Genomic DNA, 21823 nt, shown 5'->3' on the forward strand with positions numbered 1-21823 from the left:
TGAGAAAAAGGAAACCACTCTCGCACTTTCTCCACCTGCCGGACAAACATCAGGTTTGGCTCAGTGGGGTCCACGAAGTACATGAACCTGGACACTTCTTCCACCTGAAATTACACATTTGACATTAAAATAAACTGCACTGCATAAAACAAGAGCAACACACACACTTTTTTTTCACTTATACCTTCACTCATTTCATTCACTCACTTCTTGTTTGCTGTTTTTGTTTCCGAAATCATTGTGAAGGTAATTATTAAATCCTGCTAGAACTGGGTGGTCAATGGAGTGCTTCATGTATAATCCTTTCTTGGCCATTTCCACCCTAACTTCAGTGGTCCACATCGGTCCCCCAGTGCTGAAATAAACAAACAAAGAACAAAAAAAACGCAGGTGATCAAACCGATTGTAGATTGAAGTGAAATCATATCCACATTTACTCTCTGGGAATGCTGATTTCAAACTGTACCTCTGATAGTAGTCTCCAGAGCTCTCGTCAGATGGATCCGGGCTCACTTGGAGGCTGCGCTGGAGCACTTTCTCCAGGCACAGATGATGTAGAAGACTGAGCTGGATCGGGGAGGACTGGAGGTAGGTTATTTATCACCAAGCCTCTTGACTGCATCTCCTCAATCATCCTAAAACAAGGAACATAAAATAAGGTAAAATAAACACTACAAAAAATGAATATTTAATATATAAATATTTGTAGATGTTTGGTTTGAAACGTGATATTTCAAATCAGAGAAGAATAACTGAGTTACAAACCTGGCACGAGGATTAGTAGAGTCCAGTATGTCACAAATATTTTCAAATTCCCAGAAACGTCCTCTGTGACTGAATTCGGACAACTCTTTCTTGGCCTCTACGACGACAGCCTGGATCTCTGACTCTGTGCCATACACACTTTCCTGAGATGGCCAGGAAGAGAGTGAGGAGCCTTTTTGCAGACCGGGCAGAGAAAAAACATCCTGCTGTGGAAGGATCTGTGTGGACAATAAAAGCAGTGTTATAGAATCAAGACAAAGAGCAACGTATGCATTTCATACCAAACATTTCAATTGTTTCCCCCACTCCAGATAAAAGAACAGAGAAACTCACAAAAACACAAACAGTTACAACAAAAAGTGTAAAACATTTTAAATAGTGTTTTAAGACAAAACTAAATTTTATATTAATATAAAAATGTTGACAATCAACAAACAACATTATTTAAAAAAGTATATTTAATAGTAAGATTACATTTATTATGAAAGAAGACTTGTTCAGAGGTCACAACTTTTTAATCTTAAAGCAAGTTTTTAGTATTATTTAATTCTCTCAATTCTTTGTTAAAGAATTGATTGGATTTGCAAATCAATACCAAAAGACAACACAATTAGTATACAAACTGTGTTGTCTTGGCATGCACAAATTTAGCTAACTCCACTGAAAAAAATGAAACAAGAAAAACTTAATTTCAGAGGACTGCTACATAAAAGGCATACTGACAAAATGTACTTACTTTTCAGAAGCCATGCTGATTGTTGAATAATGAGTTCTCTTCAAATCTGAAAAGCAGCAAGCTGTTGCTGAAAGGAACTGTAAAAATAGTAAGACGAATAGGCCTCTTTAACCTGAAGTTACAGCAGGTCAGTGTCCAATGAGGACACAGCATCCTACAGCAGCCCAACCCCCAGGTGTTAATGGCCCAACAGGTGTGAAACAAACTCTTTAGGTCAAACTTTAAAACACTGTTACAACTGAGTTAGTTACATTTTTATTTGTAAAATAAGTAAATAAATAGTTTCAATATATAAATAAGAAAGAGGAAAATGAAAGTCATAAAACTACACAATGAGAAAGTAAATGAAAAAAATAAAACTGTTGTTATAATGCTTACTTTTGATGATTGACAACATTACCTGTATACAACATGTCAATACTAAACATTTAAATGAAAAAAATAAAGCTAAAAACAATTCAAAATAGTGAAACAACAAAAGGTAAGAGTATAATAATGGTTCTAACGTAACACTAAGCCAAACACCAAAAAACAACTACATGTGTATGTACAACCCCACACATATCAGAAATAAATTAAATATATAGATTATTTCATTTCCATGTAGTATTAAAACTAAATTCAGAAACTGAAACTGAATAAACAACCTATACAGACATCAGCAATGAGCCAAACACACGTTTTAGAACAACAACAACTTACACATAGTAAGAAAATAGCATATCAATAGTCTCGTTGGCAGGTTATTGTTTTTACGTATTGCTAATTCTCAGGTGGACTGTTAATGGCTGTTAGGGTTATATTGGCCATGTATTGCTGCTAATAGCCCAATTTAATATCACATCAACAGAATGACTAAGCTCTTTCAAATTATTGCCAGACTTTTATCAACATTTTTTTTTTAATTAAATTAAAATAAAAACTCTTCTTTTTTGCTGACCTATTTTTAATACAATTATTCCTATATATTGCACTGTACTGAAATATTACACACACACAGACACACAATTTCTGATTCATTATATACTTATAAGAATATAATATATATATATATATTTAATTATAAATTACAATGTGTTTGTGTGTGTATATGTTATATAAAGATAATAATTATAAGTGTAATTTAAAATAAGATAAAAAATAAGATACATTTTTAATTTAAACTTACTTTTTACTCACATACTACATTTGATTTACACTAAATGAAAAAAATAAGAAAAGCTTTTTGATACAAATTAAATTTAAGATGTTTTTGCTTTTTTCTTTTCAAAGAAAGTATTGATTAAAATTCGTTTTTATTGCTTATTGGCTCAGCTTCCATGACATCACACCAGGTGAGCTGAGGCCACTCACCCTGGCATAAACTGACAAATACAGGACCCAAAACAAGGCTCTTACACTCTGTGTTGCTGCAGAACATTTTTACATTCAGGTATTGGATACTCCTTTGCTTTGACTATGGCAGAAAAAGCTCAGAATAAGTAAGAATTTTGTTTTTTTTTATTTAATTAATTTATAAATAATTTAATTTTAATTGTTTTTTTGTTTAATTAATTTATAATTGTGTAAACTGTTTTAAGCTGTTTTTGGCTTCATGAATGTGTTTCTTACAGGTCTCCTGAACGCAGCATTATCTACTGTTTGCTGTGCCTGAAGCCACAGGAAATGCTTTCGGTTCACCTGGCCAGAGTCTGTATGAAGAAAAGCACACAAGCTGAAAGAGGTGAAGAGCTGAAAAAAGCAAAAGCATCAAACAGGGGCTGGGTGCTCACTGGCAGGACCTGGGACTACAACAAGCTTTGTGAGATCCTGCCTGATCCAAGCTGTCGTCTGAACATGGTGAAAGAGCTGCTTCAGCGTGGTTTTTTTCATCAAGAACCAGCCTGAAGAATCAGAACTGGTCTTGGGCCATGCAGAGGCCACCACAACTGCCACTCTTTCCAGCAAAACAGACTGGCAAAATGTTTTGAGAGCTGGCAAGGCTGAGTTCCTGAGGATCTTCAAGAACCTACAGACAGGCGTTGTGGTCTCTGGCAGTGAAAAGGTGCTGTATCGCTATTACTGTGAGGCCCTCCTGCTTTACCGTCACCACCAGAGCACAGGAACAGTGAAAGGCTTCACAGCAAGTTATTCTGTTTTAGTAAATCAGCACTTGTGATATGCTGTGATGTATTTTGCATTATGAAATGACATAATTTCAATGTTTTCCAGGATGCAGAGTGGGTGGGCAGGATTCATCATGGTGGCAGGATTCTGACTGGCTTTCACAGCCACAGTCAAAGAGGCAGCAGACAGCTTAATTTGCCTTAACAGCCAAAGAGGAAGCAGTAAGGTCAATTCTTATTATTATTATTATATATACTTTTAAAATAATGTTGCTTGCTATCATTTTTCTATTAATATGTAACTAAGTTGTGTCTTAAAACTCTATCTAAAATGTCAGGCATACTATGCTGTGTGTGTGTAATCCAGCTGAGTGTCTTTGTTCTCTCACCTGCAGTGGGGGATGGGCAGTGAGGTTTGGGGGTCAGGGGTGCGAATGGTTCACCAAGCTCTCAGGCAGAAAGAGTTTGTAGCTCTAGGAAAAATTAAAAGACAACATGCAATAAGAAATGATGTGGAAACACATTCATAGTCTATAATGGTCTTTCCTATGTCCACAGTGGTTTCAGATGTACTTCAGACAGATTAGGCCGGAAAACATTCGGCCTGAAAATCCCTGCAGTTATTTTTTCATCACTTCATTTGGAGAGGCACTTACCAGCATTTCAAAAGACATGGAACGCCTCCATGAAATGTACACGCCTACAAATGTTGTTCAAATTATAGTATCAGTCACAGCCCTTTCATAATTAACATTTTCCTTTTCCTCACTTCAGGTTTAAGCTACCCCTGGTCAAGAGCTCGGTTGTGCGGAAGGCTGTTCAGGTCTCTGCAAAAACTCTCCCAGCCCACCAGCAAGATGCCATATCTGATTATATGCTGCAGCAACATTACAGAAAGCCCCAGCCTCAGGACGTTGTGGAGACGGCTGTGCTGCTGGACTCTTTGGCAGGGTGGGTCTCATTTATTACATTGTTATTTATTTCAATATTATTTAATTATGTTTCTTTCAATACAACTCAGCCTCATTTTCTTTGAGCTTGTCTGTAAAATTGTTAAACCAATTGCTTTGTTACATAGTGTTTAAATATTTTGTTAAAGAATATGAATAAGATACAGCCATCAAATTAGTGCCAGACTTTCATAATAAACGAATAAATAGAAACTCTTCTTTTTTGTTGACCTAATGTTAATACAATTATTATTTTTTATACATTTAAAAAATATATATATATATAAAAACTCTTCTGTTTTGCTGACATGCTGGGGAGATCCTTTTCTCTCATTTTCATTAACTTTTAACCTTATTTTTTTACAGATTTACTTCAGATGATGAGAGCCAAAGTGCTGCCACCACCTCTTCTGACTTCTCTGCATTCCTGTCAAGTTTTCCTGTGTCTTGTGATGGTCAGCCACCGACCAAAAGACAGCGGGTCAGTGCTGGGTTTCCCAGAGGCCGCTTGTTTTATGATAAGTGGCGAAACACTCAGTTTGACCAAAGACAGGAATATCTGCTGTGTAAGTAACACAACACTGACGACAGTCATTCACTCAAACCTGGGCTTACCTTGAATGTGATGGTGATTTTTCTTTCTCTCTTTCAGCACAATTCACACACCGGAAGCCTTCAGCTGCAAAGGCGGCCAGGATGATTGCACAGCAAGGGTGGACAGCCAATCATCCTAAGCCCGAAGATATTGTCAGGATGTGGAAGCCAGCTTCCAAGACCACCATTGAGACGGATGAATCTCTCATCAAGTGTGTCTCAGAGCAGACCTGGAAGGGCCTTGTCATTAAGGACTTTGGTCCTGAGCAAGGACTAGGTTTGATCATCTTCATATTTTTCTTTCTTTCTTTCTTTTTTCTTTTTGTGATTTAGAAGCTGCAGCAAAATTTACAATTAAACATGTAATGTTCAGGTCTAAATAAAAGCCTTATTTCACTTTTGATCGCAGGAGTGGTTGCAACCAGACGATTTTCCAAGGGTGACATTGTTTGTGATTATCATGTGAAGGTAATCACAGCTGTCGAAGGGAGAGCCATGATGCAGGACATCCACGACGAGGCAGGCTTCCTGTTCTTTTTTAAAGCTGGACAGAGAGACCTGTGCATCTATGCTCAGACCTTCCCGTGTGAGTGCCACCCTGACGCAGACACGATTGGAAAAAGGATTAACCATTCTTCTAAGATGCCAAATCTGAAACCCTTTCACTGTGTGCTGAAGGTGAATGGTGAGGACAAGGTTGTTGTCCTCTTCAAGGCACTGCAGGACATCAGCGTGGACACACAGCTGAAATTTGACTATGGTGTGAAAAGAAAGTCTTTCAGAGGGGAGGGCCTGGATCTGGAATGGCTGGACGAGTAGGCCAGGTTCTCTAATGTGTGTCTACCAAGGCTTCCTCAGTCTGCTGCTACAAACACATTTCATGCACTTTTAAAAACAGGAGGCTGTGCACGGGTGAATGAGTGGGCTTTAACAAACCATTCACCCAAATCAAGCACAGCGATAGTTCAGTCAGGCCATGTAGGCATAGTGCTGGGATCAGCTGACAAATCGCTCCTACCACTAACATTCTTCCATTATAGCGGGGATATGCACGTGGCATCACAGCCCGGTGAAAAAAAATTCCAATTTTGTACTGTAAGTTGTTCATCTTCATTGTTGTTTTTATTATTTTATATTATTATTACGTCTTCCACTGTACTCTTATTAAAAAAGTTGCAGAAAACACCAAGTGTTCTATTTCAGTGGATTCATACCCTCTGATTGTTTACGGGGTCTTTTTTACCCCAAATGACTTTTGCTCAATTTTTAAAAAATGTTCCCTTTGTCCAAATGGTATGAAACCTTCTACGGCTCTCAACACTTTCTAGATCTACAAAAAAAAAAAAAAAAATTGGAATGATATCTGATTTTATGTTAGCGTGACAAAATTTGTGAGACTCGTGGCTTTCGGGGTCACCCCGCAATCAAAATAGACAAAATTCATCATCAAAATCAGAAACAACGCAGAACACATCGACAGAAATGGCACAAATAAAGTGGCACACTTCCACCAATGCAAAAAACATCCACAATGCTAAATTATATTGCTCACAACACACACACACACACATAGAGGAACACATTTTTGAGACTATAAAAACTGTTCTCTTATCATTTGTAAAATAAAATCATCCAAAATGCAGTACCACCACAAAAATAAATTGGTGACACTGACACATTGAAAATGTGCAGAGATTTAAACCATCAGAGGGTTAAAAAGAATGTACTGAACTAACTGTTTACACTCTGACCCCCCTCTAGTGCACACAGCTGAGTAGTGCAATTTATAAACTGCTAAACTATGATGATGCCTTGAACACCAGCTTGGTCAAGATTGTAAACGAAAGTGCAATGCTATATTTTAATTTATACAGAAAAAAGTAGTGTAGAGTTTCCTTTGAAATATATTTTTTACTTAGAAATGGATAGTAAATTTCACAAATAATTACAAGATGAGAAGTATCAAATTGAATTAAACATGACATTTTGAAGTAGAACTGAAATATCTTTCTTGTAAAACTTTTTTTTTTATTATTCAGCTGTGTATTTAATATTGTTCTTGCAAGCTGTGGGGGTGGAAAGGACGACATCAGTTTTGCACTGGGGCTCATACAATCTCTTTCTTCCATGGAACAACAAAAGGGCATGTTAGTGACAATGAAGAAAATCGTTTTGGTTTGGAACAACTTGAGGATGAGAAAATGACTATTTAAATATTTATCCTTTTAACAAGCTTTAAAAAGCACTGAAAAGGCTAAAAAGATATAAATGTATCAATATAAATAAAATAAAAACATACATAAAAACAATATCACACTTGATGAACAAGTGCAAACTAGATGGCTGTGTCAAATACAGGTGTAGACTTGTCAGTTTAATCAAACATCTAGAATCTCTTCAAAGCCTTACATTTGAAAAAGCAATTCATGTTGCTTTCAAGTGAAGGTATACTGGCAACCTAGCTAACATTTTTTGTTTCCTGAATAGTTTTGCATGAGAATTTCCTTTTACAGTTATTTAAAATAAATAAAGCTACTAATAGTGCAGTATTTTAGTCATGGTATTCAGTTTAAACTCTTGAAGCATTTGTAAACTTCACTCCTCAGTCACAATGTCAGAATACAGATTTGACACTTGCAAGGCCCTTGATCAACTAAACTCTGGGGTAGTGGTGTGATTGTGCATTAAGCATCACTCCAGACTCTCTTTTAGATGATGAAAAATTAGATATGGCCGTGTTGTAAAGTAAACAAGATGATTTGTATTAGTCCAGGTAATATTGAAAATAATGTTCACTTTTTCATAAAAGCATGAAACTTGTTACACTTGTGTAGTTTGTGGCCCTAAACATTTTCAGAGCTGGAGCCATAGCAAAAACACCTTGTGCCATGGTGACCATTTTACTTTCCACCACTACGATATGAAGTCCATACGAATCTCCTGAACCAAACATAACACAGAAAAGGTGATGTCTATCCCTGTGTTTTGATGGTCAAGGAATACAATGATACATATACAGAATGAGATAATGGTGTAATCAGCAATGTGAGAAGGAAATAATAGTATCTGGGCATCACATGTATCACAGCATTTACAAAAGTTCATATTAGCCCAAAAAGTGCATCCATCCATCATACAAGATATCCATAAGACATCCATGTTATTACTCTTCAAAACATGTGAACATAGCTTTAGGTTTTGCCAAAGGAGAATTATTTCTGTACAGGTAATTTCAAAATAAGCCCTTGATTTTGAATGCCTAAATGAGGACAATTTGAACTTTGCTCTTTCAAACTCTGAATAACATGCAGCAATGTGTTGGGCTTGTTGCAAACAGCAAAAAAATAGGCTTTACAAGACAAAATGTATGTATATTGGATTTTACTGGGTCAAATGACAATCTCAAACAGTGAATTTCACAAAGCAGCTTCAAACAACACAACATGTTTGGGCTCTTTAGAAACTGAAAATAATAGGCTGAACAGTGGTGACGGGCCGTCTGCGTTACGGTTTCTGTGAAAGATCCAGAGCACATGCATCAGTTCATCATCTATCCAGACAGGGTCTCTGATAACACCACTGCACAATTCCTTATTTTTTTTGGTTAAACTAATACAGGTGCATCTCAATAAATTAGAATGTCGTGAAAAAGTAAATTTTTTCTTGTAAGTTATTTCAAAAAGTGAAACTTTCATATATTTCAAAAGTTTTTTTGTTTTAATTTTGATGATTAGAGCTTATAGCTCATGAAGTCAAAAATCAGTATCTCAAAATATTAGAATATTTACATTTGAGTTTCAATTAATGACCATCTCTACAGTATAAATTCCGGGTATCTCTTGTTCTTTGAAACCACAATAATGGAGAGGACTGCTGACTTGCAATGATCCAGAAGACGAACATTGACGCCCTCCACAAAGAGGGTAATTAAATGCAAAGTTGACTGGAAGGATGAATTTAATTTGTAAATCAAGGTCCCAGAGTCTGGAGGAAGAGTGGAGAGGCACATAATCAATGTTGCTTGAAGTCCAGTGTGAAGTTTCCACAGTCAGTGATGATTTGGGCTGCCATGTCATCTGCTGGTGTTGGTCCACTGTGTTTTGCAGCCATCTACCAGGAAATGTTAGAGCACTTCATGCTTCCTTCTGCTGACAAGCTTTATGGAGATGCTGATTTCATTTTCCAGCAGGACTTGGCACCTGCCCACACTGCCAAAGGTACCAAAAGCTGGTTCAGTGACCATGGTGTTACTGTGCTTGATTGACTAGCAAACTCACCTGACCTGAACCCCAGAGAGAATCCATGGGGTTTTGTCAAGAGGAAGATGAGAGACACCAGACCCAACAATGCAGATGACCTGAAGGCCGCTGTCAAAGCAACCTGGGCTTCCATACCACCTCAGCAGTGCCACAGGCTGATTGCCTCCATGCCACGCAGAATTGATGCAGTAATTAAAGCAAAAGGAGCCCCAACCAAGTATTGAGTTCATATACAGTGAATTAATATACTTTCCAGAAGGGCAACAATTCACTAAAAATGTTTTTTGTATTAGTCTTATGAAGTATTCTAATTTGTTGAGATAGTGAATTGGTGGGTTTTTGTTAAATGTGAGCCTAAATCATCACAATTAAAAGAACCAAAGACTTAAACTACTTCAGTCTGTGTACATTGAATTTATTTAATACACGAGTTTCACAATTTGAGTTGAATTACTGAAATAAATGAACTTTTCCACGACATTCTAATTTATTGAGATGCACCTGTATTTGAAATTTAAATTAATCATTTATTTTCCTTTATTTTTTTTCACTTTAATTTAAATTTGACTTGACCATGGCTATTAGATCAAGACAATGTCAGGTCTCATTCTGCATGTGCTACAGCAGTGTGGTTTCATAGACATGATCTACATGACTGGCCTGCAGACCTGTCATGTTATTAAAAGAAAAGTGTGTTAAACATGCCTCTGTCCCAATTTTTTTGGAGTGTGTTGCAGCCATCAAATTTAAAGTTTGTTATTATTTACAAAATAAAATTAGGTTTGTCAGTGAAAACACAATTTAGAAACCTTTTCTTTGTACTTTAGTCAGAGTATGCTATTTGTAATTGTCTTTCAAATTTTACTATTTTATTGCATTGTACAAAAAGTCCCAACTTTCTTTTATAGTATTATTAATTTAGCAGACACTTATCCAAAGGGACTTACAAATGAGAAATTAAACAAAGTGATTATTCTTAAGAAGGCAGTTAACTTAAGAAATGCTAATAATATAACATTTCAAAAGGTGATGGAATGACAGAAGCAGAGCAGTAAAAAAAGACTGTTTGAATTGTGGAAAATGTCTCAGTGAGGTTCAAGTGTTAAAATGGTGTTACATGTTTTGATACTTACCTTGATGCTTAGCTGGTCATTCGAACATTATTAAGTACAGCCATACAAACACACCAACCAGACCCACCACAAACAATGCATAAAAACCAAATCATGACGTAGCCATCGTCACCTGCAGGTATAGAGAATGAGGAACAATTCAGTTATGACATAATATTTTTTACAATGACATAATATTTAATTAGGTAGAACTGTATTAGGTTGAACTGACTGAACAGTGGTGACGGGCCGTCTGCGTTACTGTTTCTGTGAAAGATCCAGAGCACATGCATCAGTTCATCATCTATCCAGACAGGGTCTCTGATAACACCACTGCACAATTCCTTATTTTTTTGGTTGAACTAATATTTTAAATTAAATTAATCATTTATTTTCCTTTATTTTTTTTCACTTATCCAAAGGGACTTACAAATGAGAAATTCAACAAAGTGATTATTCTTAAGCAGGCAATTAACTTAAGAAATGCTAATAATATAAAATTTCAAAAGGTGATGGAATGACGGAAGCAGAGCAGTAAAAAAGACTGTGTAAATTGTGGAAAATGTCTCAGTGAGGCTCAAGTGTTAAAATGGTGTTACATGTTTTGATACTTACCTTGATGCTCTGCTGGTCATTCGAAAAACATGAAGTACACCCATATGAATACACCAACCAGACCCCCCACTATCAACGCATATAACCAAATAATGATCCAGACATCGTCACCTGCAGGTAGAGAATGAGAAACAATTCAGTTATAAATAGTGACTACAGAAATCCACAATGTAGTATGTGGTATCAAGCTTTCAGAGTGATACTTACAAGTGGTGTACTGTACAGGTGGTGTAACTAATCTGGCAGTAAACTGTACAGTTGGTGCCTCTACACCTATGTGGTAGACATCAGTCCCAACATTGTTTCTGGCAGGGGGAACGCACTTGCTAGACATGCTTTTAGTAAAGAAGAAAGTTGCCTTCTCAATTATCTGAAAGTAGAATCCAACAACCATATTCTCATTACTGAACAACAAAAAGTACTTCCTATAGATTTAATCACTCCATTTCTACCTCTTCACTGCGTTGACAGTTTTTCCTCAATCAATTTGACACATTGCTCTGATCAAACTCTGATTACTGTTCTCAAAACAGTTAACCCAGTGATCTGAATATAAGGACCTATTATACCCATTTTTTTACAAGATGTAATTTAAGTCTCAGGTGTCCTCAGAATGTAGGTCTCTTTAAGCATCTTGGAGATTGTGGCCACAGTTCTTCTGGATTTAGTCTGTCTCGATTTGTTCTGTTTCTTCATGTCATTCCAGTGTAAGAATTAACTCTTATTTTATTTAGCTTTTATGGAATCGAATGGTAGAGACTCGGATTGATTTGATTAGGTGGATTCAAAACTGATAGCATACACCTCAACTATTCGTCCAGCCTCTAGCACTTAGTGTATCTTATACCCTCCACTACACCACTGATCTTAACAATTCTGTTTATTTTGTGGCCAAGATAATAATACAGAATTGGTTGGGTTAATTTTGAGCACAGGTAGCACGGGCTCTGGGCAAAGAGTGATGTAGTAATGTTCACTGTGAAGCTTACACTGCGATGTACCCGAGAGAAAACAGATCTGACCATCTAATTTTCACCAGTAAGAAAAAAAAGTGTTAAAAACTTGTTGTTTAGCAGAACGTCACAGTTATATATGACATGAGAATTAGGCATTTTAAGGAAATATAACTATAATTTCATAATGATTTTTTTCTTCTCAAACCTTGTCTGTGGTGTAAAAACACCCCTGGCCAAATGCCCCCAGAGGGCATCACTTCCCACTTTGATAATTACTGTATTTACCATGTTCTGAACGTCACATCCTTTATTTTTCCCTCGGATACAATCTATCTAGGTGGTTGAATAAAAATATTTGGACTTTATATCTAAAAATTTCCTCAACTTAGCACCAGCAAGCTTGTTAGCTAGACAGTTAGCATCAGCTAACAATATTTACTTATATGGATGTTTATTCATAACCATACTGAAAATGTGTCAACTCGGCTAGATGATCTAAACTATATAAAAATGTATACTGTTGATAAACAATATAAAACATAGGGCTAGATGCGTAGCATTTTAATAAAAGTGCTAACGTTACAGCAGCGGGGAATATGAACGTGCATCAGTTATTTTATTTAATCTGTGTTATTTTAACATTTCTAAAACATAGAGACACTGACATTGATCTGTCTGCATTCAAGCATTTCAGTGGGCTTAAATAGATCACCCTTTGCAGCAGATTTAGTTCACAAACAACTGTCAGTTTTGACCTAAACATGATTTTCAGTTACAATAATTAATCCTAAAATTTGACATTAGTAACTTTTCGCAGCATCAGTCGAGTGCGCGTGCACACAAGATCTCCCGGTACTTGTCAGTTCAGTTCACTGAAGACTCGCTCTAAACGGATCATTTGAATCAGTGAGTTTTCGACTCGAGAACAGCTGCAATGGGATCATTCCGATTCGTGGATGAATCGTTTGTTAAGATTTGCAAACAGATTTAACAGGTTAATTGAAAAGAATCAGTTTGTTCGTGACACGGCTTCTGCGTCTCGGAGCTTGTGATATATTATAAGGAGTAACAATATGTTTTATGAAATGTAGTGAAGTAAAAAGTACGATCTTATGCTTTGGAATGTAGTGAAGTAAAAGTAAAAGTTACTCAAAATAAAACTACTCCAGTAAAGTACAGATACTTAAGTACAGTAACGTAGAAGTTTTTTTTCAGTGGTTACATTTGAGGAGTAGGCCCTCTATTTGTAGGGCTTTTAATTGTGTTAAAAGTCCTAAAATGTCCCAGTTATCTAATTGCAGAGAAGCAAGATGAAAACAAAAGAACATATTAACTAGGGGTGGCACGGTAAACAGATGTCACGGTTCGGTACGTACCTCGGTTCGGGGGTCACGGTTCGATACAATTTCGGTACAACAGGGAAAAAAAAGACATCTACTTTGCTCAGTTTCTTTTATTTTTATGTGAAAATGCTAAATATTATTACATGTTATATATATAAAATCTGTTTTGTTTTCATTGTGAGTGTACACAAATAAAAGCAGACCTTTAACTACAAGCAACAGCACAAATAAAAATACAATAGAGTAAAGATACAAATAAAATAATCAGTGATTTTCAGGGTTTTTTAGGTACAGAAATTGAAGTACGATTAAAGTAATCAAAGGTAAAACAGCATTGCATATTTGACTGTATAAATTAAAGATTACTCTTTATTAAAGTTACAAAAGCGATTCAATCAAGAGCAGTGAGTGATTTCTTTGTTGTTGCTGTTTATTTAATATTAACTGTCACTTTAAGAGAAAGCACTGATACTGTACGCCCAGCCGGCTATGTCTGCTATAGGATACTTACCAAAACGGGTATTTTGACAGAATTTTGTGTGAATTTATCCATTAAAACACAATACTTCAGAGAGAGCTTCATATTTGCGCGCGTTCTGAGGCGCAGGTTTGTGCGCTTCTGATGAGTGCACGCACAAATCTTCTCACTGCGCGCGCGAGCTCGCGTCCTCTGGCTCTTAAATATTTGAGCTGGCAAAGCTTACATGACTTTAGTCTAAACACCGATATCAACGTGTGCTGTTCAGGTCTCACCTGTGCGCGCGCTATCAGCACCCGGGTGATGACGGAATAAATGCTCATATTCCAGCATACGCACTCGCATTGAACAAGAGTGAATGATTTGTCCACTTATTTTTTATTTCTCATCGCTGTTGTTATAATGTACTGGGAAGCCAGAATGCGCATCCATTAACAGAAACATACATTAGCCGAACCCTATTTGTGTTATTTATAACAAACCACATGCGTTGTCAGAATTCAGTTGAACCGCGGTCCTAGCGCGTGCCGAACCGTGTGTGGAGAACCGTGCGGTTCGGTTTTTTTCCGCGAACCGTGCCACCCCTAATATTAACTGAGATTATAGGGTTAATTTGTAATATTTAATTTACTAGGGGCAAATTAAGCGGCTGTCCGCCAGTAGACTTACTGTACGTTTCACAGAGTAATGTTACATAATAAAACCACTTGACGTAAATACTTTATGTTCCGACAAAGTCAATTATTGCTTTCCACGTATCATTTCTACATCTTATATATGTTCGAATTACAGTTAACCCATTCTCGAGGCAACAGAGAGTACACAAATACAAATTAATCGCTGGCGTATAATAATAGTTTGCCAACAAGTTTTGTGCACATTTGTCACGTAACCAACATGGTCATATGCGCGCGAATTCCAAACTTTAACTTGGCTAAATCACAGAAATACTAAAACATACACATATTTAATCTTTCATTGTTCTGTTAACGGGGCAATTGTCCGAGGTAAGTTAAGTTGTTTACCAAAAGACTAAGTCCCTTTTTTATTATATATCCGCCTTAAACTATAGGCCTAGTGTTTACTTCAGCAAAGTGCGATCCACTCTGAAAGTAAGAAATAACACGTTTATCCCCAGACACACATCTTTGGCAACTCAAAAGCTTACAATTAATTAATTTATATTACAATTAGTGTAAACTGAGACGACAGAACATTAGTTACTAATATTGTCTGCTTTCTAACCTGAAACTGAAACGGGGAAAAGTTGAAACAATTCAGCGCCTCTAGTGGACGTTTCACCCGAAAAGTGCAGTGAATTGTACCTGGAGATACGCATTTCAGGTTCTGCAGAAATGTATGCAGAGTCACGTATTTCCAATGAGCCTGGGTTGTTAATCATCTGTATTTTAGACCCTGTTCCATCTAAGCTCCTAAAAGAGGTCCTTCCAGAAGTATTAGATCCTCTTCTGAATATTATTAACTCATCATTGTCATTAGGATATGTCCCAAAAACCTTCAAACTGGTTGTTATTAAGCCTCTCATTAAAAAAACCAAAACTTAACCCCAAAGAATTAATTAATTGCAGACCGATCTCAAATCTCCCTTTTCTGTCAAAGATATTAGAAAAGGTAGTCTCATCACAACTACAGGTCCTTCTCAAAAAATTAGCATATTGTGATAAAGTTCATTATTTTCTGTAATGTACTGATAAACATTAGACTTTCATATATTTTAGATTCATTACAACACAACTGAAGTAGTTCAAGCCTTTTATTGTTTTAATATTGATGATTTTGGCATACAGCTCATGAAAACCTCAAATCTCAAAAAATTTGCATATTTCATCCGACCAATAAAAGAATGGCCATTATGTTCATTTATGCACTCAATACTTGGTCGGGAATCCTTTTGCAGAAATGACTGCTTCAATGCGGCGTGGCATGGAGGCAATCAGCCTGTGGCACTGCTGAGGTGTTATGGAGGCCCAGGATGCTCAAATGCAGAAATATTAATTCATGCATTCATGTCTTCGAGGCTAGATTACTGGAATACTTTACTGGGTGGTTGTCCTGCACGTTTATTAAACTCCAGCTGGTTCAAAATACAGCAGCTACAGTTCTTACTAGAACCAGGAAGTATGAGTTCTGTCAACTCTGCACTGGCTCACTATTAAACATCGTTAACACTTTAAGATCTTGCTAATTACCTATAAGGTACCTCAGTATTTAAGTGAGCTCTTATCACACTATAGTCCTTCACGTCCGCTGCGATCTCAAAACTCTGGCCCTTTGATAATACCTAGAATATCAAAATCAACTGCGGGTGGGAGATCGTTTTCCTATTTAGCGCCCAAACTCTGGAACAATCTACCTAACACTGTTCGGGAAGCAGACACACTCTGTCAGTTTAAATCTAGATTAAAGACCCATCTCTTTAACCTGGCTTACACATAATACACGATCACATTTCTATAATTCAAATCTGTTAAAGGATTGTTAGACTGCATTAATTAGGTCAGGGGTGGCAGTGGCGGCCCGCGAGTGATTTAAAAATATAATACAAATCTGGCCCTTTATAAGAAGAAATAGATGAAATTCACTAAATACCCATCAGGTGTAGCTATCACATGCAGCCAATGCAGTTAGTCAGACGTAGGCCTACGTTCAAATTAAGAGGCTAAAAACTAGAAATTATTGTTCGTCACATTTTGCTAAGTCATGGCGCAACAAAAAAAAAAAAGGAAAATCGAAAGTGAATGCAGGAGATTTCAGACACGATGGGGAAATGAATATTTTTTCATGGAGGTGAGCGGGAAATGTGTCTGTTTAATTTGCCAGGAGTCCATTGCGGTGATGAAGGAATATAATATTAAAAGACATTATGAAACAAAACATCAGTCTTTCAATTCTTACACTGGTGCCGAGCACAATCAAAAGGTGAAACAATTGTCACCTGCCTTGTTAGCTCAACAACAAAAAAAATTTCATGCTAATAAAGCACAGGAAAATTCAACATTATCTAGTTATGAGGTAGCTCACCTAATAGTGCGACACGAAAAACTTCACTGAAGGCGAACTTATAAAGGAGTGTCTGATGAACGGTGCCACTATAATTTGCCCAGAAAAGATGCAAGTTTTTAAAAATATCAGTCTTTCAAGAAACACAGTCGGACGGAGAATTGAAGACTTGTCGGCAAATCTAAAAGAACAAGTGACAGACAAAGTACCCACGTTTGATTTTTATAAAACTGCGTGCGATGACAGCACTGATTCCATAGCTGTTGATTTTTTTGCGAGGTGTGGACAGTGATTTTTGCATTTCAGAAGAGCTTCTTGATATGAAGAGCCTTAAGAGTACAACAACGGGAAAATATCTTTTTGAAGCCGTATCATGTGCGATTGAAAACATGAATCTCCCTTGGACAAAGCTCTGTGGCAATACAACGGATAGAGCACCAACCGTGATCGGCGAGCAGAATGGAATGGCTTTGGCACCAGGAAGCACTCTGTGCCAAAGCCATCCAGATGGATGATGTGATGACCACTGTAGTGAAAACTATAAACTTGATTCGTTCAAGAGCACTCAACCACAGAGAATTCAGGGCATTTCTGTCTGATATTGATGCAAAATATGGTGACATAATATATCACTCTAACGTGCGGTGGCTGAGTCGCGGCTCTGCTCTACAGTGGTTCTATTCACTGCAGTCTGAAATTGACCAGTTTTTGAAAGAAAAAAATCTGACACTTGATCAACTCAATGACCCTGACTGGCTGGCAGACCTTGCTTTTTTAGTTGATTTGAGCAGTCACCTGAACAAACTGAATAAAAGCTTGCAAGGCAAGGACCAGCTAATATCGGAAATGTATGCACACTTGAAATCCTCTGCTGTGAATCTAAGACAAATCAGTGACCGCAATGCTGTGCACTTTCCTAGTTTGTCCGAAATCATCTCGAGTTTGTCAGACTCCAACATCCCTGGAAAAATGGAAAAATATTCGACAGTGCTCACATCCCTAATCACAGAATTTCATCAGCGTTTTCAAGACTTTTCCGCTATTGATAACGACATCAACTGTTCTCAAACCCTTTCTCTGTTAATGTAGAAGAAGTACAAGAGAATGTGCAGCTGGAATTCATAGAACTTCAGTGCGATGGTTCTCCCGCCACCAGCTTCTTCCCCTGTCCAAGTTTTACTTAATCAAACGTCATGCACAAAGGATGATAAGTCCATTTGGCTCCACATACATATGTGAGCAAACATTTTCGCTGATGACGCTGAACAAGAGTCAGTCTGACTGACTGTGATCTGCTTCGTCTCTCTACTACATGACTTACTCCTGACTTGACATCAATTCTGAAATCCAAGGCACAACATCACTGTTCACATTAATAAGTAAATGGTGAGTAAAAAAAAATATTGAAAGCTATATATTGTAATGATTCTTAGGTTAAAGATGTATATAATATAAAAATATTTATTTACACACACATAATATTTTTAGAGAATAGCATATTTAACATATAAGCAGACAAGGACAAATTAATGCCAATAATCAGTTAGCTTTTCTAATAGTAGTTGTTCTTTTTTTTTTTTTTTTTTTACAGCCATGTGGCCGAAGAACATCTCACATTTTTTTGCACCTGGCCCCCTGTGAAAAAAGTTTGGACACCCCTGAATTAGGTCAGCCGGAACCGGAAACACTTCCCAAAACACCCAATGTACTTGTTACATCATTAGAAGGATGACATCTACGCTAATATTAGTAATATTAGTTTCTTTCTTATTCCGAGGTCACTGTAGTCACCAGATCCAGTCTGTATCCAGACCAGATGGTCACTGCAGTCACCCAGATCCAGTCCGTATCCAGATCAGATGGTGGATCAGCACCTACAGATGACCTCTACAGCCCAGAACGTCAGCGGAGACCAGGACAACAAGATGAGCCCCAGAGACTGATCCCCAGTGAAGACCCTGTCTCCTAGACAGCCATCGGGACAAGACCACAGGAACCAGTTGAGTCCTTTGCACAATCTGACTCTGCTTTAGCCTAGATTTAAACTGCTGATTTTGTCTGGTCAGAGGAGAATTACACTTTCGCCACACTATTTCCCCGTCTAAATACTGTAAAGCTGATATAAAGCCACCCAGCATTATATCAAGCTGATGTAAAGCTGCTTTGACACAATTTGCATTGTTAAAAGCACTATACAAATAACAGTGACTAGTGACTGTAACCCATTACATTTCCAAAGTAACCTTCCCAACACTGCCAATAAGACCCTCCAAAAAAAAATAAAAAATAGAATTTACACTCTAAATTACTTGATTTGTCGGTTCTCCCATGACTATAGAACCTTGACTCTCAATGCATTCCAAGCAAAAATTTGAATAAAATTCATGGGATCTAGTGGTGACATGCTGCCAATGGCCAAAACGTCTGTCCAAGTGTTTATTAGAGACAGTTGCATGAAGTGAGGGGCATGCTGTTGTGGTAGGGAACACTGACTACAAGTGTCATTTAAAGGCTTCAAATCGCTGTCATTTGTACTCTGTACAAAGGGGCCAAATCCAATTGCCAGCAGCAGTACAATTGTGTGGTTGTCATTTGCAACATTCCACAGCTGGTGCCTAGTTGGCCCTTAAATTACACATCAGGGCCCCAAACTGTCTCTACACTTACAACACACCTAGTTTGGTGATTTTATAAAGGTGTGAACAGGGCGCGTACAATTTTGGACTTGGACTTTGAATTGGACTTGAATAACTGTATAGATGAACTATAAAGGGATAGCGCCAAAAAAAAAAAAAAAAAAAAAAAAAAAAAAAAAAGGTATTTTGAAGCAAACCAAACAGTTGCAGGCAGCCACTGACTTCCACAGTATGGAGAAGGAAAATAAAGAAAGAAGAAGAAAAAATCAATGGATGTCAATGGCTACCAGCAACTGTTTGGTTGCAAACATTCAAAATATCTTGTGTTCAGAAGAAAACTCATACAGGTTTGGAACAACTTTTCTTTAATTTTTATTTTATTTTCCCTCAGCAATACTACACCTACACTAAATAACAAAACTTAACCCTGACCGATACCCATGTAACTAGTATGTACTAAAACCGAATCAGAATGCAGATTTCGGTGCCTCATTTCGGTGCCATGCCTGAGTGTTAGATGAAGCATGAAGCACGAATGTAAGAAGCATCATCAGCAGCACCGCACGTGAAAAATTATTTCCCAACTGAGAAAATGCATGTCAATTCAAGTTGGAAAGCTCTAATAATACAAGTCCAACAAATCTTTGTAGTAACGCGAGTGTGCTGTTTTCACATTCCAACTTAAAAGCACAACTCAGTAAATGAGAGCATCCGAGGAGCGCGTGAATGCAGAAATTGCACTTGCTCTGGTGGCCTTCCATTAGCTAGCTTAGCTAAACATAGGGCTGTGCAATTAATCGAAATTCAGATTTGATTTCAATTTCGGCCTCCAACAATTAGTAATCGAGATAAAACTATTATTGTGCCCCATTCCGCACCCTTTCCAGCGATGCTCTTTTGTTCCTCCATAAGGCCAATTTCACGTGCAAATCAGTAAAATCTTTTGCAACAAATCTTTTGAGACTTTTGCAAAATGGGATGTGCATGATTTAAGTTGACTAGATTTATTTTTGTTTATAAAAGCATGACAGAGAACATGCACTTGATCAGGAAGATTACTGTGTATGCGCTCAGAGACAAAACACAACACGGATACGTAGTCATCTTTTAGTGCCTAAACGGTCAAATACGTACACACAAAAATGTGTCAAAATGCTGCGCTTAGTGATTATTCATTTAAACCCTCGTCAGTTATGTAATACATGAATGTGAAGAGTTGAGAATGAAAATATTTGTATAACAGTAAATTGGATCCATGCGGCTCTTAAAGCGACAGCGGGCTATATTCCTGCTGCCGACTGTGTGCTTTATGATATTAATAATCAAACAACAAAAGACAAATTCAAAATCACTCACTGCTCTTGACTTAAGGACTTTTGTAGCTTTAATAAGAAACAAAGGAAGTTTAATTCTTACAGTGGAGACTATGCTGTTTTATTTTACATTAGGTTATTGAATAGCTACTGAATAGCTACTTTAGACTAGCATTAAAAAAACCTTAAAGCACAGTTTGTTTCATTTGTATGTTTTTTATTCTATTGTATTCCTTTGCTTTCTTATTACTGGCAGTTAAATTATTTTCAATAATTTTGAGGACCTTCTTTGTTGTTGTTGTTGTTTTTTTAACTAATATTAGTTACTCTGGTGCTGTGGTATTGAGAATTGTGACATTTCGCTGGTCTCTAAAATGTAGATGTCATAGCAACCTTATTTACAGAAAATAAATATTTGATATATATCACTATCTTTTAATAAATCTTTTATATAAAGTTTTGGTCATATGGCCCACTAATAATCGTTTTAAATAATTGTGATTACAATATTGACCAAAATAATCGTGATTATGATTTTTGTAATAATCGAGCAGCCCTAGCTAAACATGCTTAAATTAAAATGCCTAAAGCTAAAATTCTCTTGTATTCACATTTTTAAAACCTGTTGTCCACCAAAATAGAACATTATAGTCCATTTTGTTAGTCCACAAAACCAGTTAAATGCTTTCTTTTGTGATCTGATGTAGATTCTTGTCACAGAATGAGGCAGAAAATGTTCCATAAGCTACAAATACATTGATTAGCAATGGATTATAAATATACTTAATTATCATGAAAATACCAGAGATGGCTTGAATAACACAGATAAACTATACATTGTCGTAGTCAAGTGTTTATTATTTCCTGGAGCTTTGTGAGTTCTGCTACTTCTGTGACTGGATATGTGGATTTTTTTTGTGCGAGGGCGCCCTCTGGCATC

The 21823-nt window shown here is 36.9% G+C and overlaps 1 long non-coding RNA gene across 1 annotated transcript in view; it reads right to left on the reverse strand.

Moving 5' to 3' along the window:
* Nucleotides 1-7044: 7044 nt before the first annotated feature.
* The window catches only part of LOC306876556, a 31311-nt gene continuing 16532 nt past the window's right edge, over nt 7045-21823 (reverse strand). The window contains exons 2-6 of the long non-coding RNA XR_013784839.1: nt 11344-11506; nt 11137-11247; nt 10754-10788; nt 10543-10654; nt 7045-8663 (exon numbers count right to left, since the gene is read on the reverse strand). This is a non-coding gene — a long non-coding RNA (uncharacterized lncRNA). The remainder of the gene's footprint in view (nt 8664-10542; nt 10655-10753; nt 10789-11136; nt 11248-11343; nt 11507-21823) is intronic.

This window comes from Barbus barbus, assembly GCF_936440315.1.
Source record: "Barbus barbus genome assembly, chromosome: 10".
In the NCBI taxonomy this organism is placed as follows: Eukaryota; Metazoa; Chordata; class Actinopteri; order Cypriniformes; family Cyprinidae; genus Barbus; species Barbus barbus.